Source organism: Pieris brassicae, chromosome 3 (genome assembly GCF_905147105.1).
Source record: "Pieris brassicae chromosome 3, ilPieBrab1.1, whole genome shotgun sequence".
Classification (NCBI taxonomy): domain Eukaryota; kingdom Metazoa; phylum Arthropoda; class Insecta; order Lepidoptera; family Pieridae; genus Pieris; species Pieris brassicae.
In genome coordinates, this window is record NC_059667.1 from 9,150,017 (window position 1) to 9,164,083 (window position 14,067).

The following is a 14,067-nucleotide window of genomic DNA, read 5'->3' on the forward strand; positions in this document are numbered from 1 at the left end:
ACTAATCTTTCCAAGATCTTAGGGATTGCAGAAAGTATTGAAATCGGTCGGTAATTTTCGACATCACTCCTTTCACCAGTCTTAAAGATAGGCGTTATATAAGATAATTTCCAGCAATCAAGTAAAGTGCCACTGGACATACATTTATTGAATATAATCTGTAAAGGGACACACAATGAACGATGTGTATGCTTTAGAAAAACTGGTCTAATTTGATCTGGACCAGGACCTTTACTCGGATCAAGCAAATATAGTTCCTTGCTGATCTCGTCTACATCGAAATACAAGTTATGCACAAGGATCTGAGAGTCACTGGAAAGGCTCTCTTCAACTGTCACATCGTCTCCATCCGAGTGAGTTTGAGGTTCACATACCGACTGAAAATAATTTGAAAATAACTCAACTATTTGTTTGGGATCGTCGGATGAAATGCTGCCATACTTCATTAGTTTAGGGTAACTTAAATTACTTTGTTTTAGAGTGGACGTGTATTTCCAAAAATGTTTGATATTAGATTTAAGCGATTGTTCAATCCTTTCTATATAGCGATTATAACAAAGTTTCATAAGATTTTTAACACGTGCTCTTAATAAAGAAAACTCTTGATAGTCGAGTAAGCCTTTGTAGGTCTTCCAGCGACACCAGAGTTTCTTCTTACGATTAAGAGCTCTAATCAGCCCTCTGCTAAACCAAGCTGGATACTTACGGGATTTAGGTTTAGAGAATGGCACGCAAGCAGCAATAATTGCATTTATTTTTGAGTAGAAGACGGTAACAGCATCCTCAGAATGGGACGTGGCTAGTAATGTCACCCAATCGACCTTATCGATAGCATTATTTATTAAGTCATAATCTGCATTAAAGAAATTTCTTTGATTGAAAGTAGCTGATGTCATGACAGTTAACCTATTAACAGTATTAAGAATATCTAAAGGCGGGTGATGAGGAACAGGACCAAGTAAAGGATCATCAGAGAAATCAACACGCCCGGGAAGTGTTGTTAGGACTAGGTCCAGGAGCCGCCCATTGTTGTTGTGGATAACATTATTTTGTTTTAAATTCATAAAAGACATGGTATGCAACAACAATTTCGATGACTCAGTGTTTGCAGATTGTAGTAGGGTATCTGGAGAGGATGACCAGATGAGATAAGGTAAATTAAAGTCACCTGTAATTATGTAATTAGAAAATCGAGCGCTAGCGTGTATGTCATGCAGTTTTTGAAAGAATTTTAAGTATGCAGAGGTATGAGTAACGGGAGAAAAGTAACAAGCAGTCAGGAGGAGACCAGCATGAGATGGCAAGTGAATGTATATTTCCTCCAAATCCGGGGCTTCAAACTCAGTCAATCTGATAGATTTAATTCCTCTTTTCACCATAACTAAAACTCCACCGCCACCTTTTTTACGAGAGAATTGGAGGTTTCTGTCCCGTCGAAATACATCATAACCACCCGAATGCAACTCTCCATCAAAGACAGAATCCACCAACCAAGTCTCGACCAGAACAATAACATCAAAGTTGCTAAGAAGAATACTATTTTTGAGTTTATCTATTTTACTCTTGATGCCTCCACAGTTTTGATAGTAAATAGATAAGGTATTTTGAGCCATTATCCATAGTCAAAAATATGAAAGATAGGAAACAAGGTGAAAATTATAGAAAAATCCAGTTTCGCACTCCACACCGCAGTTACAGAATATTTAAAGATCAAGATTCTAACAAAAAAATATAGAAAATTTGAATACAATATAAAAAATATGTAAGCTATACAAACGGGAATATAGTCATACTAATTTGGCTAGATCATCATTGGATCGCACTTGGATGGCTTTAGCTTCATCAGTTTTTCTGACAAACTTACAAAGGTTTTTTACCCATACATACTTGTACCCTTTTTCCTTAGCGAGTTGCCTGACCTTACTGAAAAGTATTTTATTTTTCAGGGTAAGGTGCTCATTGACGTAGAATCGATTATTGTTTGTAACACCAGACACTGCCGCAGATCCACCAAGCAATTGATCAACTGATAGAGTGCCACGCACACGCGCAGCCGCGATAAAATCATCACGTTTTCTGCGAGTTGTCAACTGCAGTATAATATTTTTTGGGCGACCCGCAGGTACACCAGGCGCAACGCGGTGTACAGTTTTTATGTCAGAGTCTTTTAATTCGACGTTTAAAATGTTGCTGAGTGTAAAAGAGAGCTGCATAAGGTTTTCGCCTTTACTTTCGGGCACATTTTGAATCTCAATGTTGCAATTTCTAGAGGCTTGATCGAAGTGGTCGAGCCTGTTACGCAAGGTTTCAAGCTCGTGACGTAGTGACGCATTTTCTTCTATGTAGTTGGATGGCAGGGTAGAGGAGCTCATGACAGCCGCTGATTCTACTTGAGCTACCCTTTCTTCCCATGTGCTCATGCGATTTTCTAGGGCGCTTATATCGTTCCTGAATGTTCGCGAAACCTCCAAGATAGCAGAGTTAAGATCATCACGCCACTGTTGACTTAAGTTTGCAAATTTTGAGTCCATATATTTAGTCAAAGCCTCCGTATCCACATTCAAGGGCGAACCCGTGGGAAATGTAGGTGAGGTGGTCGCCGAGGGCGCAGCTTTCCTTTTAGTCTTACATGCAGAGCACTTCCATTTTATTCTGTTCATAGGTAAAATTTTCTTAAAGTCTAATTCCGTCAATTCAGCACAATAGAAATGCAACCATGCTAGGCAGGAGGTACATTTGATGCCTTCCGTATCAGGTGCAATTTTTAAACACCTACGGCAATCCATTATTATGGTTTCTACTCAAATCCTAATGTAGGAATAATCAAAATATTATGTTATAATAATTTGGTCCAAAATCCTTGTATCCAGCCAATAGGTCTACTAGGTATGGCAATAGTGCCGCTGTCAGATGTCAGTTGCCAAAAGTCAGATTTAACAATGACGTTGACTGTCGTGTTTGAATGTTTCTATTTATGTGGACAAAGGAATATGAGGGTATTTTAAAAATGATTCATAGAATGTGTCGCATAGATTTTTCTAGTTTACTAAGTAATTCGGGATGTGTTGAAAGAATCTCCAATATATGTGGTTCACAGTACCTTTATAAGGCACTAAATACACTTCCTGTTGGGATTCACTCGGAGTTTACTGGGTAACTCAACAAAACTGCACACACAATAATACCGCTGTCACTGTTATTGAACTCAATTGTTATAAAGTTCTTCATTGAAGCGAATACGCCAAGCACCGTTGTCGCAAACAGGGCCAACAATTCTTTGAAGAATCTTCCGGTCTAAATAGTGAGAGCAAGCTCGTTCTTCTTGCTATGGGCCTAGGTTTCAGAACCATAAATAAGCAGTGGTTACAGCAGATATTTACTTAAGTAGTAAAATTGCTGCGATGTTTCTGTTTACACTGGCGTAAAATGTCATATAAAATCTAATTGTAATCATTCAACAAACAATTCTTTCTGTCAAATTATGTTTATGCTATGATGAGAAGAGATAGATTGAGTATGAAAATGGTGCAATATTAAATAATTTTCTAAAAATAATGTACTGAATTTAGACTGTTACATACAAACTTGCAAGATAAAATACTTGAAGAAAAGCCAGACGAACAAAATCCCAATAAGTCGACATCCGAGTGGTATTTTCTTTTTTACTCAACTGTCAGGTTTAAGCACCTTTATACACAACAAAGTTATTGAAGTACTTCGTATTGCAATTAAATTACATCTATTTATAGCCTTGGAACTGAAGGCTTTAGAGGAAATAATAAGCCTATTTCCTCTGAGTAAGGGAAATTTCAATCCCTATCCATCGGCTGAAAGCCGTCCTAATTTTTATTTATTTTTTTGTTAAACAAGCAACAAGTAATCATAATAACACGTTATTACTTGAAATAAAGAAACGTTGACGCGTTTCGCTTTGTGATTCAGTGTCTATCATATCATAGACATGTGACACGACGCGTCGTTCTGTTTGACCAATCACAATGAAGCGAAACGCCATCGTCCATCTTTTGTTTTATTGTAACATCCATTTGTTAAATCGTTTTATTCAAAAACAAAATTAAACCTTAATTCATTTAAAAACTTTAACGTTTATAAAATTAGTAAGGTAGGTAAGTAAGTAAATTAGAATATTATAACTAAAACAATAACAAATTATTTTATCCCTCCCAATGGTCATTACAAAAGGCAACAGGCAATTTTTTTTCAAATATACATGACTCCGTGTATAGTCCGTAATAGATACAATCTCCTCAGTAAAACATCATTATATTTATCGTTTGCTCCAGGGAACAAAGTCGTAAGTCAAAATCTATATTGTTCAGGAAAAATAAAAAGGTAATGTGCTATTATTACTAGGATACCAACTACATTAAAACATTGTTGTTATGTATTTAGTGTAAATAGATAAAAATAACTAAATGTATATTACAGTAATTCATCATTCAAAAGCGTTTACGATTGTTTCACTGTTATAACATAATTACGGACACAGTAACCGCACATTACGACGCCACATTTTGACGAAAGTTTAGAACGTAATAAACTATTACGACTCTTTTCGTGGACATGGTGAAATAGGGTGAAATAGTGATATATTATTACTACTCTATATTCGTTTTTAAACTGACGAATTAACTTTTTATGATTATTGACGTATGATTGAGCCGGCTGCACGCTCGAAAAAACATGACTCATGCAGCGTTACCTCGCTCTGAGGCGTTCCATTTAAGGCTTGAAGAGGCATAAGGCATAAGGCCTCCGCGTTCGGGTAGCGTTCGACATCTGTCTCTCTCCTACTTGAGTGAGCGATGAAAAAAATTTAAATAATTGTATTAATGCGCTCAAATAAATGTAACTTGATCAATTCAATTGTGATTTCCATTTACCTACTTCTCTATATCCATACAAGATATATATAAAACAATTTTTTTTTAAATTGAAATATAACCTTTATCAACCTGAGAAATAAACTTTATTAGATTGAGATATATACTTAGTTAACCTGAGATATAAACATTGTTAAATTGATATATAAACTTTATTAGATTGAGATATTAACTTTATTAAATTGAGTAATAAACTTTATTAAATTGAGCTATAAACTTTATTAAATTGAGCAATAAACTTTATTAACTTGAGCATTAAAGTTTTTTAAATTGAGCAATATACTTTATTAACTTGAGCAATAAACTTTTTAAATTGAGCAATAAACTTTATTAACATGGAATATAAACTGTATTAGATTGAGATATAAACTTTATTAACTTGAGAAATAAAGCTTATAACATTGAGATATAAACTTTATTAACCTGAGAAATAAACTTTATCGACTTGAGATAGGTATACAATTTATTAACTTGTTATTTAGACTTTATTAACTTGAGAAAGAAAGCTTATTAAATTGAGATATAAACTTTATTAACCAGAGAAATAAAATTGCTAGATATGTACGGTGCAGTAAAAAAACGATCGTCAAGTGTTTTTCAGACGCGCTATTCAAGTACTACGCGATGAATTTTTCAATTATGTTTTAAGTGAATAAGTAAGTTAACTAACATTATTTTAATTTACAGTTTGTAATTAAGGATCAAATGCAAAAGTTTTAAACTTAAAAAATCTATGGTTTTTTAATTTGTTTGGATTGTTGCGCGAGGCCCCTGCAAGAGCGAGGCCCCGGGGATTGCCCTGTTCGCCACCCCCTAAGGCCACCGCAGTTTTTTTTGCAATACCCCATGATCGAGTGAATTCATTCGCAGAATCTAGTTAAATAATATGTTTTATCTATTTCAGGGACTCGTGGGAAATTTGCACAGAGTTTGTTGATAGGGAACGAATACCTATTACAACTTCGAAGGACTTTTTCCCAATGACTCTATGCCCCAGTTATGAAAATATATTGTTTTGCGTATGCAATTAAATATGACCAACGACTGTTTGGCCTTTTTTCAACAGCTTTAATATTTTAATTTTTGGTAACTTTTATCACAAACATTACTTCAATCTACTGTACTGTACGAACAACTTCTACTTTCTTTAATTCAATTTAGCAAGACTTTTTGTTCTGTTCTGGTATGAAGGTTTGTTTTAATACGTATTATAATTTAGCATGAACCCGTTAAATATAATACCTAATAATAACATAAACAGGAGAAAAATAAAACGTGGAATTGATATATTTTTGTATCGAAAACTTGAGAAGCGCTCCGTGGGTGTATATGGATCTAATTAATGCACATCGTTGGAGTATAATCGCGTCGCTGTTAAAACACATTTCCACATCAGAAAATATAATGAAATTTATATCCGTTTTAAATCGTTGTTATAGAATTCTAAAACGAAAATAGATTCCTCAAGCAATATGCAATATATTTTTACTTATTCGATACGACAGTGATTGGTATAATGGAAATCGTTGACTGAATAGTCATAATTAACCTTTGTATGCGCTTCGAGCACAGCCTGGTACGGGGCAAAAAATAAATGATGGACAATTTGTTCTTAATTATGAAAAATGGGACAAACAAGTGAAATTAAAATGCCGTCGAGAGAATGTGTCAAATCAAATGTGTCGTCAAATATTTCAATAATACACTGTCATACATAAAATTACTTAAATACAACAGTTGGCTCTGAGTGAAATTTTGTTTTACATTGAAGACATATTTCACCATTCCGTTATGTATTTGCTATCTTTATAGGTATAATATCAAATAATAATAAACTTTATTCATAAAAAAATATGGATCTGCGATTCGCTGTGGGTGACTAAACTATAGCTCTAACCAAAGGAATATGTGAAATATGAAAATAAATTAATGTTAAATATAATTAAACAAACAATCATGTAAGTCCTTAACTATGTATGAGTATTTTTTGGGTGTGTGCGTGAGTGTGCTGAGAGATGTTATAAGCGTGCACTGTGTCTGGGTTAATGTCATACCAAGACATAAGGCTTATGTAGAATAGGCTTTAAATTTCTTCTGTACAAACATTACCTGTCCACATCGTGTCCCTAACTTTCTTACTAACTACTAACTGACGTGAGAGTTATGTTAAATTATCGTGATATGTGTCTTTTTACTTTTTATTTTTAATGTATCATCTTTTTAGTTTAGTTTTTTTTGTTCCTGTTTAGTTTTTGTCTTAATAACTGCGTATAACATGTATTTTTGCACTTCTTGCCTATCTTATGTAATTTAATGTAATAACATTTTTATTTTATATTTCTTTACTCACAGTGGTTGTCTGGAAGAGATCGCTCGAAAGCGATAAGGCCGCCAGTTGCCCTCCTTTTGATTTAATTATGTTCAATTTTTTATATTGTAATGTAACGAAGTGTTAATAAATAAATAGAATCGAAATCCATATCGGCTAGCATCGTTTTTATGAACTTTAAGTTAAGTTTATATCTAGATAGTTTGACTATCTCAAAATCCATAGATCAAGACTTTATTTGCAAACAAAGAAGGACTGTGTCTTGCAGTGTCATATGCCCTTGTCTTGCAAACTGGTAGTAAATGTAAATTTAGAATCAATTTAATATCTTTTCTGTTGACGTTCATATGTGTACTTGGTTACCTATATGAATAAAGTAATGTTCATTATTATATACACTGTCCTTTGTTTAGGCGTCGCGATTAAAAATGCCTGTTCTTCAATGTGTTCCGGATTCATTAGTCCATAGAGTTTGTGATATCTTAAACATGTCGAATATAGTTAATTTTTCTAGGTGGGCTTTGTTATTAATATGGTCTGTGGTTGGCTATTTAAGGAATTGCACTGTAATAATCTGTGCTATTAAAGTAAGCTTATTAATTATCTGTTGTTCATTAGACATTTCTCAGGCACGTGTTTTAAATTAAGCGCCCACGTAGATATCTAGGCATAGGTGAATGCCTAACGAGAATTATGGAAGTACATTATGATCCTTAGAAAATTATAACAAACTTCTCTTTCAACTACCACACATTATATTTAAATTTAATATTATTATTATAAGCTATGCTGTGGTTACTCGAGGTCATTTGGTTCAACAAATGGACTATGAACTATGTTGTGAATTTTAATATATCTCATAGTCTACTGTCTCATTATTTTTTTTAATGTTATAGGAGTCAAACAGGCAGAAGTCTCACCTGATATCACTCACCTCCTGATATCACCGCCGCTCATATCACTCACATTGCCAGAAACCTCACCGGCCTTTCAAGAATTGGTACGCTTCTTGAAGGAACTTAAGTCGAATTGGTAAATTTCACAGTATAAGATATTAAAATAATCGCTTATTTGCAAACTTAGAAACAATCAGGCGCTGTTGTTTGGAAGCTATGCCAGTGAGCTTTCGGCGATATCATCGCAAGTAGATATATTCTAGTATCACAATTGAGTTGACTTCAAATTTTAGTGAAAAAGTAAGCGAAAACGTCCCCTGAAACAAGCTAGCTGATAATTTATGTATATAGGTATAAGATTTTACCTGAGTTTATTGAATTATTTTTATCACGTCTTCTGTGACCTTTGAGTTTTGATAGAAATGTCATGGGCAATAGCACTTCAAAGAAGCTTTTTAGCGTCTTAAGAGACATTTTCATAAGAAATGTTATCGTTATACGCATCTCAGTGATTATAAAGATCTTATATGATTTTTATTTGCAAAAAATAATAAAATTAAGTTCTTAATCTAAGCTGATTACAAGGTAATGCAAAAAAATATTAATGTAAAAACACTGTAATTATTAATTAATATCTGATTTAAACAGAACTATACGAAATAATTGCGGTAGACTTAAGCTAACAAGCAGGAATTCATTTTAAAAATGGAACCTGGAATTTGTTAGCTCAAACCTGCCAGCACTTTCGAAGCTAACAATATTACCAGGCAGGTAATATAGCAATAAGCATCTAGAGATGCTTAATAAAAACAAACACTTGGTTTGAAATAAGATTTACATACATAAGTCAAAATAAAAAAAGATAATAGAATGATTTGTAAAGTCTACTCATACAATTGAAATCCTAAAAATGAAAATATAATTTGGTAACCATAAGTATATAATATCCAATCGTAAATAAAATAAACACAAAATCGGTCTATTTTACAAAATAGAGTGCATAGCTAACCTTTCAAATATAAGGAAAGCAGTCAATATTGAAAGTATGAAAATCCTGGAATGAATGTAACAGAGAGGCACTATTTTTAAAGTGCCCAGCAAAAATCAATGCCGAAGAAATGAATGCACGCGTTTTTCAAAGCTTTGTATATTCTGTGCTTTTCATAGAGTAACAATGGTTCTTATTTTTTTTTGTTTAGGTATTATCTGTAAAAGTTGCTTTATTAATCTGAATTCATTTTTATCAAAAATAGTGTTGGTGCCTCGGAATAAAGATTATTACCTTTACGGAATTACCTTTTTTATACTGTAAGAAGAAGCACGGACAGGAGGCTCACAAGTGCGTTGTCGACCTAAAGGCCGCCGGATTAAAGCTCAACAATCCAAGATTATTATTATACATTTCTATTATATATATATAAGTTTGGACGTTTGATTTATTTGCAGCGGATTGAGGGTGACTTTTGCCTTGACTACTTTATGTTAGACATAAAGACTAGGTAGGGGTTTCTATACATCTAACTCGACATTGGTTTGAGTCTCTACTACAAAATACTCTTAGCATTTTTTCACTACTAAAAACATTTAAAATCAGTTATAATAACTGATTGTACTGACATTTACATTATTTTGTAGTATATAATGTTATAAACAGAAAAGGAATAAATTAACTCGCTTGATTCTGTTATTCACGTCTTTCGCGGTAAAAATATTTAAATTTGTACATATTCTATAATTAAGCGAATAAAACAAAGATGGCCGTCGTTTGAAACCGCGCTCAAAATGGCAGCTCCTGTCAGCTAGACATCTGCAGCAGCTATGTACGCAATAATAAAATATTGCAAGTTTGAATTGTATCAGGTTGATCACAGAATAATATAAAACGAGAACAGATTAAAAATATATTACATTAAATAACAATTTACCCTATCTGTGTATCGTCTTCCAACATTTTAAATGTTTTATTTTTAATTAGAATAGCTGTTTCATAACGTTATTATACCGTGCGTATAACCAGACACTAATAATTCCGGTCCAATATCTTATCTGTTAAAATTATGTGCGAAGCTTGCTCATATTCCCTTAGGTATCAAAATTGTAATACCGTAAACTAAAGGATATATATTGTCATAATAAAAAAGATTTTGTAAATTATGAAAATTTATTTTATCCAACACTTAATATTGCGATTCTTATTCTGTATTTATAATACAAAATATACTTAAACAAAAATATGTTTTAATTTGGATTTATTTAAAACAACAGACAATACTTTTCTGATAAAAATATGCAAGTCTGTACGACTGTATAAAATTACATACGTTACACAGAATACAAAACCGTAGAATATAAATAACGTTGAATCTTAAAATAAAATGTTTTATGAGGCAATAATAATGTCGATAAAGCTATACAAGTGTTGGTTTAATATAATTATCTTTCGGTGTAACACAATGTGTTTTCTTCCTCAATTAGGTTTTTTTATTTGTGCCAAATTCGTTAGTCACTTTTGTTTATTACAAAATTTATTTGATTGTTGCTTTAATTCATTGACGCGATTTCGGAAGTACATTTGGACCTTGGTATAGCTTTAATGATAACGGTTCGTGAGACGCGGATATCATATACACTAATAACTTCAAAGTTCGGTTCGGATGTAAACTAAACAATCTTGAACACTTTGTATAGATTTTCTTACGGTGAAGAATAACGTCGTTAGGATGACTTAGATAAGGCACAGAGGACTGCCTGTTGATAGAGAATATATTTATAGCAATACATAAATCGGCTCTAGTTTCAAACTAAAATTTCAAAATAAAATATTAATTTCCATAAAGTAAAATACATAATTAGTTATTCATTTAAACCATTTAAACTAAGTCCCACCTCCACCTTTATGAAATTCCGTTTGACGTTTGCAATTAAAAACCCACGCTGGGAATGTAAAAAGTAATAGCCCACAACATTGTCTACCAAATTAAGCATAGGATTCGCATCCCTGAGGTAGAAACACACATAAAACAAAGGTGAGACTCCCGTATATCATAATCCAATACGTTTACATATAAGAGTCATTGTTCGTGCTTCGTCTTGTCGCCTAGTCTAGACTTTTAGATAATAAAACTGGCACATAACAAACAGTCCTACGTTACCCATGTAAATACGAAATATGATTTAAGACCTATACTCCTGAATGTTCGTATTATCTATTTAGAAAAATGTCTTTATGCAACAACAATATTGTAACGTTAAAACATGAAAAATCCTTTTAAAATACAAAGGAAGATCATTTTAACCATTTCTCCTTAAGCCACCCCTTGTTTTACTTCCGGTATTAAAATATAAGGAAAGTCCCCTGCCTTCAGAAATATAATATAAATTACATTTCCTATGCTAACAATTTAAATATTAATAATTACTGATGTTTTTACTTTTATTATCGCTTTTCTTTTTTCGGACATCTAATGTGCATTTCACGAGTCACACATAGTGATCAATTTTACCTTTAAGGCTCGACATATTAAAAAAGATCCTTTTTAATTCACAATCTTCAGTTGAGCATTGAACTCTTTGAAACGGTCTATTAGATATTTAGAGTGACATTTGTTAACTGTGACATTCTTTATTCTGTAATTTATTATTTCTGGTGCTTTTCTCGCGAAACGAATAAGTATCGCAATACAGCGAAGAAATACTGCCAACGTTAATTTTCTATTTATTAGTTTACGTATATTATTACTATTTGATAATAAATAAATTATTTTTAATGAATTAAATCTAATTTCATTAATACAAGTTCACTATAGATCTTATTAGAGTATCTCGTATCTCATTAGTTTTAATGGATTATTTTAAAATTTATTTAATCTACCCTTCGAGATAATATAAGACAAATACGAATGTATGCATTAAATAAGTTAATATTCAATTTATTTATCGGTTCCAGCTTGTTAGTTCGAGCTTTTCAAGAAATGTTTTGCTTTTACACGTTTTCTCGATTAGCGGAATTGTCAAGAAGCTGCGGGTAGCTATTTTCCCATTAATCTTTCCTTTTATGTATTGAATAAAGGAAATATGGAAAATATATTTCATAGAACCGACTAAGGGGTGTTTTACAATGAAACTTAGGTACTGTATATATCTATTCTCTTCTATACTTTAATGTTCATTCATAAATATATGAATAAATTAATGTTTAATCACGTCTATTTATTTTTAAACTGTCAATTGTTAATAAAATTATTTATTTCATATGATTATGAGCAAGATAACTAATAATAAATACATGCATCATGATATTTACAGGAAGATTTACACATTTCGCACACATTACGCAATCGATTATGTGTTGTCATCCTATGATTACACGTATAACTAACTAATAATATGCATGGACATAACAAATTAAATTTATATTTGATAGCTTTTTACTCACGCATCACGCCTGGTACGTTCATCCCAAAACTTCTCCCAAAATGAGGAGCGGTTTCTAAAACGCAAAAAGCTGGTGCTGAGCGTCCTTGGCAAGGTGCTACTGCCAGCCCCGACACCAGTGGCCATACTGTGTTCCGAAGCTGAACTTTTTGCGATAAACCCGCTTCCAGCCCCCAAACCAACGGATTGGGACCCCGAACGATGCATCATGAATCCTTTTATTCCAAACTACATTTCTCACTTTGAATGTAATTATACCGATCACGTTTTAATTAACTTTCACTTTGTATCGCGTTAAGCCAATGTCAACAAGCGAATTAAATTAGCTTACAAGCAATTTATTTTAATTCAATTTTTTCTCAGCACGTCTATTTTGGTTGTCGACTAGTATTTTTATTACGCACCACCAAAGATAAGAATTACAAAACGCTATTAGTCAGTTAAATCCTTTAAATATATTTAGAATCGGTAGGCCGAGGTAGGCTCAAAATACTATAAAAAAGCTTATATTGTAAACATATTGAAATAGCAAAACAGGGCCAACTCGTTGAACCAGTGCGTGACCTCGGTGCCCAACACACCCAATACTGCACGTCTCATAGAAATAGTAAATAGAAATCACTTCACGTTCTTACACAAGAGTTGAAAATAATATTAGATTAGAGCTGGAAAGTCACATCTTAGCGGGGTTTTGAGCGCGGCGGAGCGCTGTAAACGGTACAGGGACATAAGCCGTGCCGTCGGCGCACCGCGCGAACTGTCAATGGAGCTGACGAGCCGCGGGCGAGAGCTGGGAAATCTTGCATCCTTCTCGCACACGTGGCGGCCGCCGAAGGCACCCGACTACGCACGAAGATAATTTTGGCGCTAATGGAAACTGGCAACGGTGGGCGCCGGTAATCAATGCTACGTGGAAATTGAGAGCCAGGAGAGCATTGTCAAGTTGAATTTAAAATCCAGGTGGGAAAATAGGCATCCTCTGTAGGAAATCAACTAGCATACAATCCGTAATTTTATTGATAAATCCTTAGATCATAATTATCTATCGGTTAGTTTCTCTACGATTTTGATGCCTTAGAAGCCTACTTTATTTACGATAAATATAATCTTAAAAAGGTTCTATCTAGGACCGGGAAGCAATATGGTTCAATAAGGAAAATAATTAAATATTCCAATATTTGTATACGTTAAAGGGAAGAGTTCAAAGAGTCGATATTTGACCGTCAGTTGCTGAATTTAATTACCGCGCTTGTAATTAACCAGACAACCAAACAAACATTGATTTAACGGGACGCGTCTACAAATTACTAAAGAGTTTTATAGACTCATAATTACAAAATAAATTAGCACATTTGCTTCACAAAGTTTAGTTTGCAAATCGCTACGCTATAAAATGCTCGAATGCTTTAATTGACTCCGGAATGTGCGGTAAACTTCAATAACATACAAGCTTCATACTTACCACGTGGAGCAAAATAAAAATTAAATTCATTGCAAACAATCA

General features: G+C 33.3%; 1 protein-coding gene across 10 annotated transcripts in view; it reads right to left on the bottom strand.

Annotated features, from left to right (window-relative positions):
* The window catches only part of LOC123706971 (cAMP-specific 3',5'-cyclic phosphodiesterase, isoforms N/G), a 273,282-nt gene that overhangs the window by 56,246 nt on the left and 202,969 nt on the right, over positions 1–14,067 (bottom strand). The gene's annotated exons all lie outside the window — the stretch shown is intronic.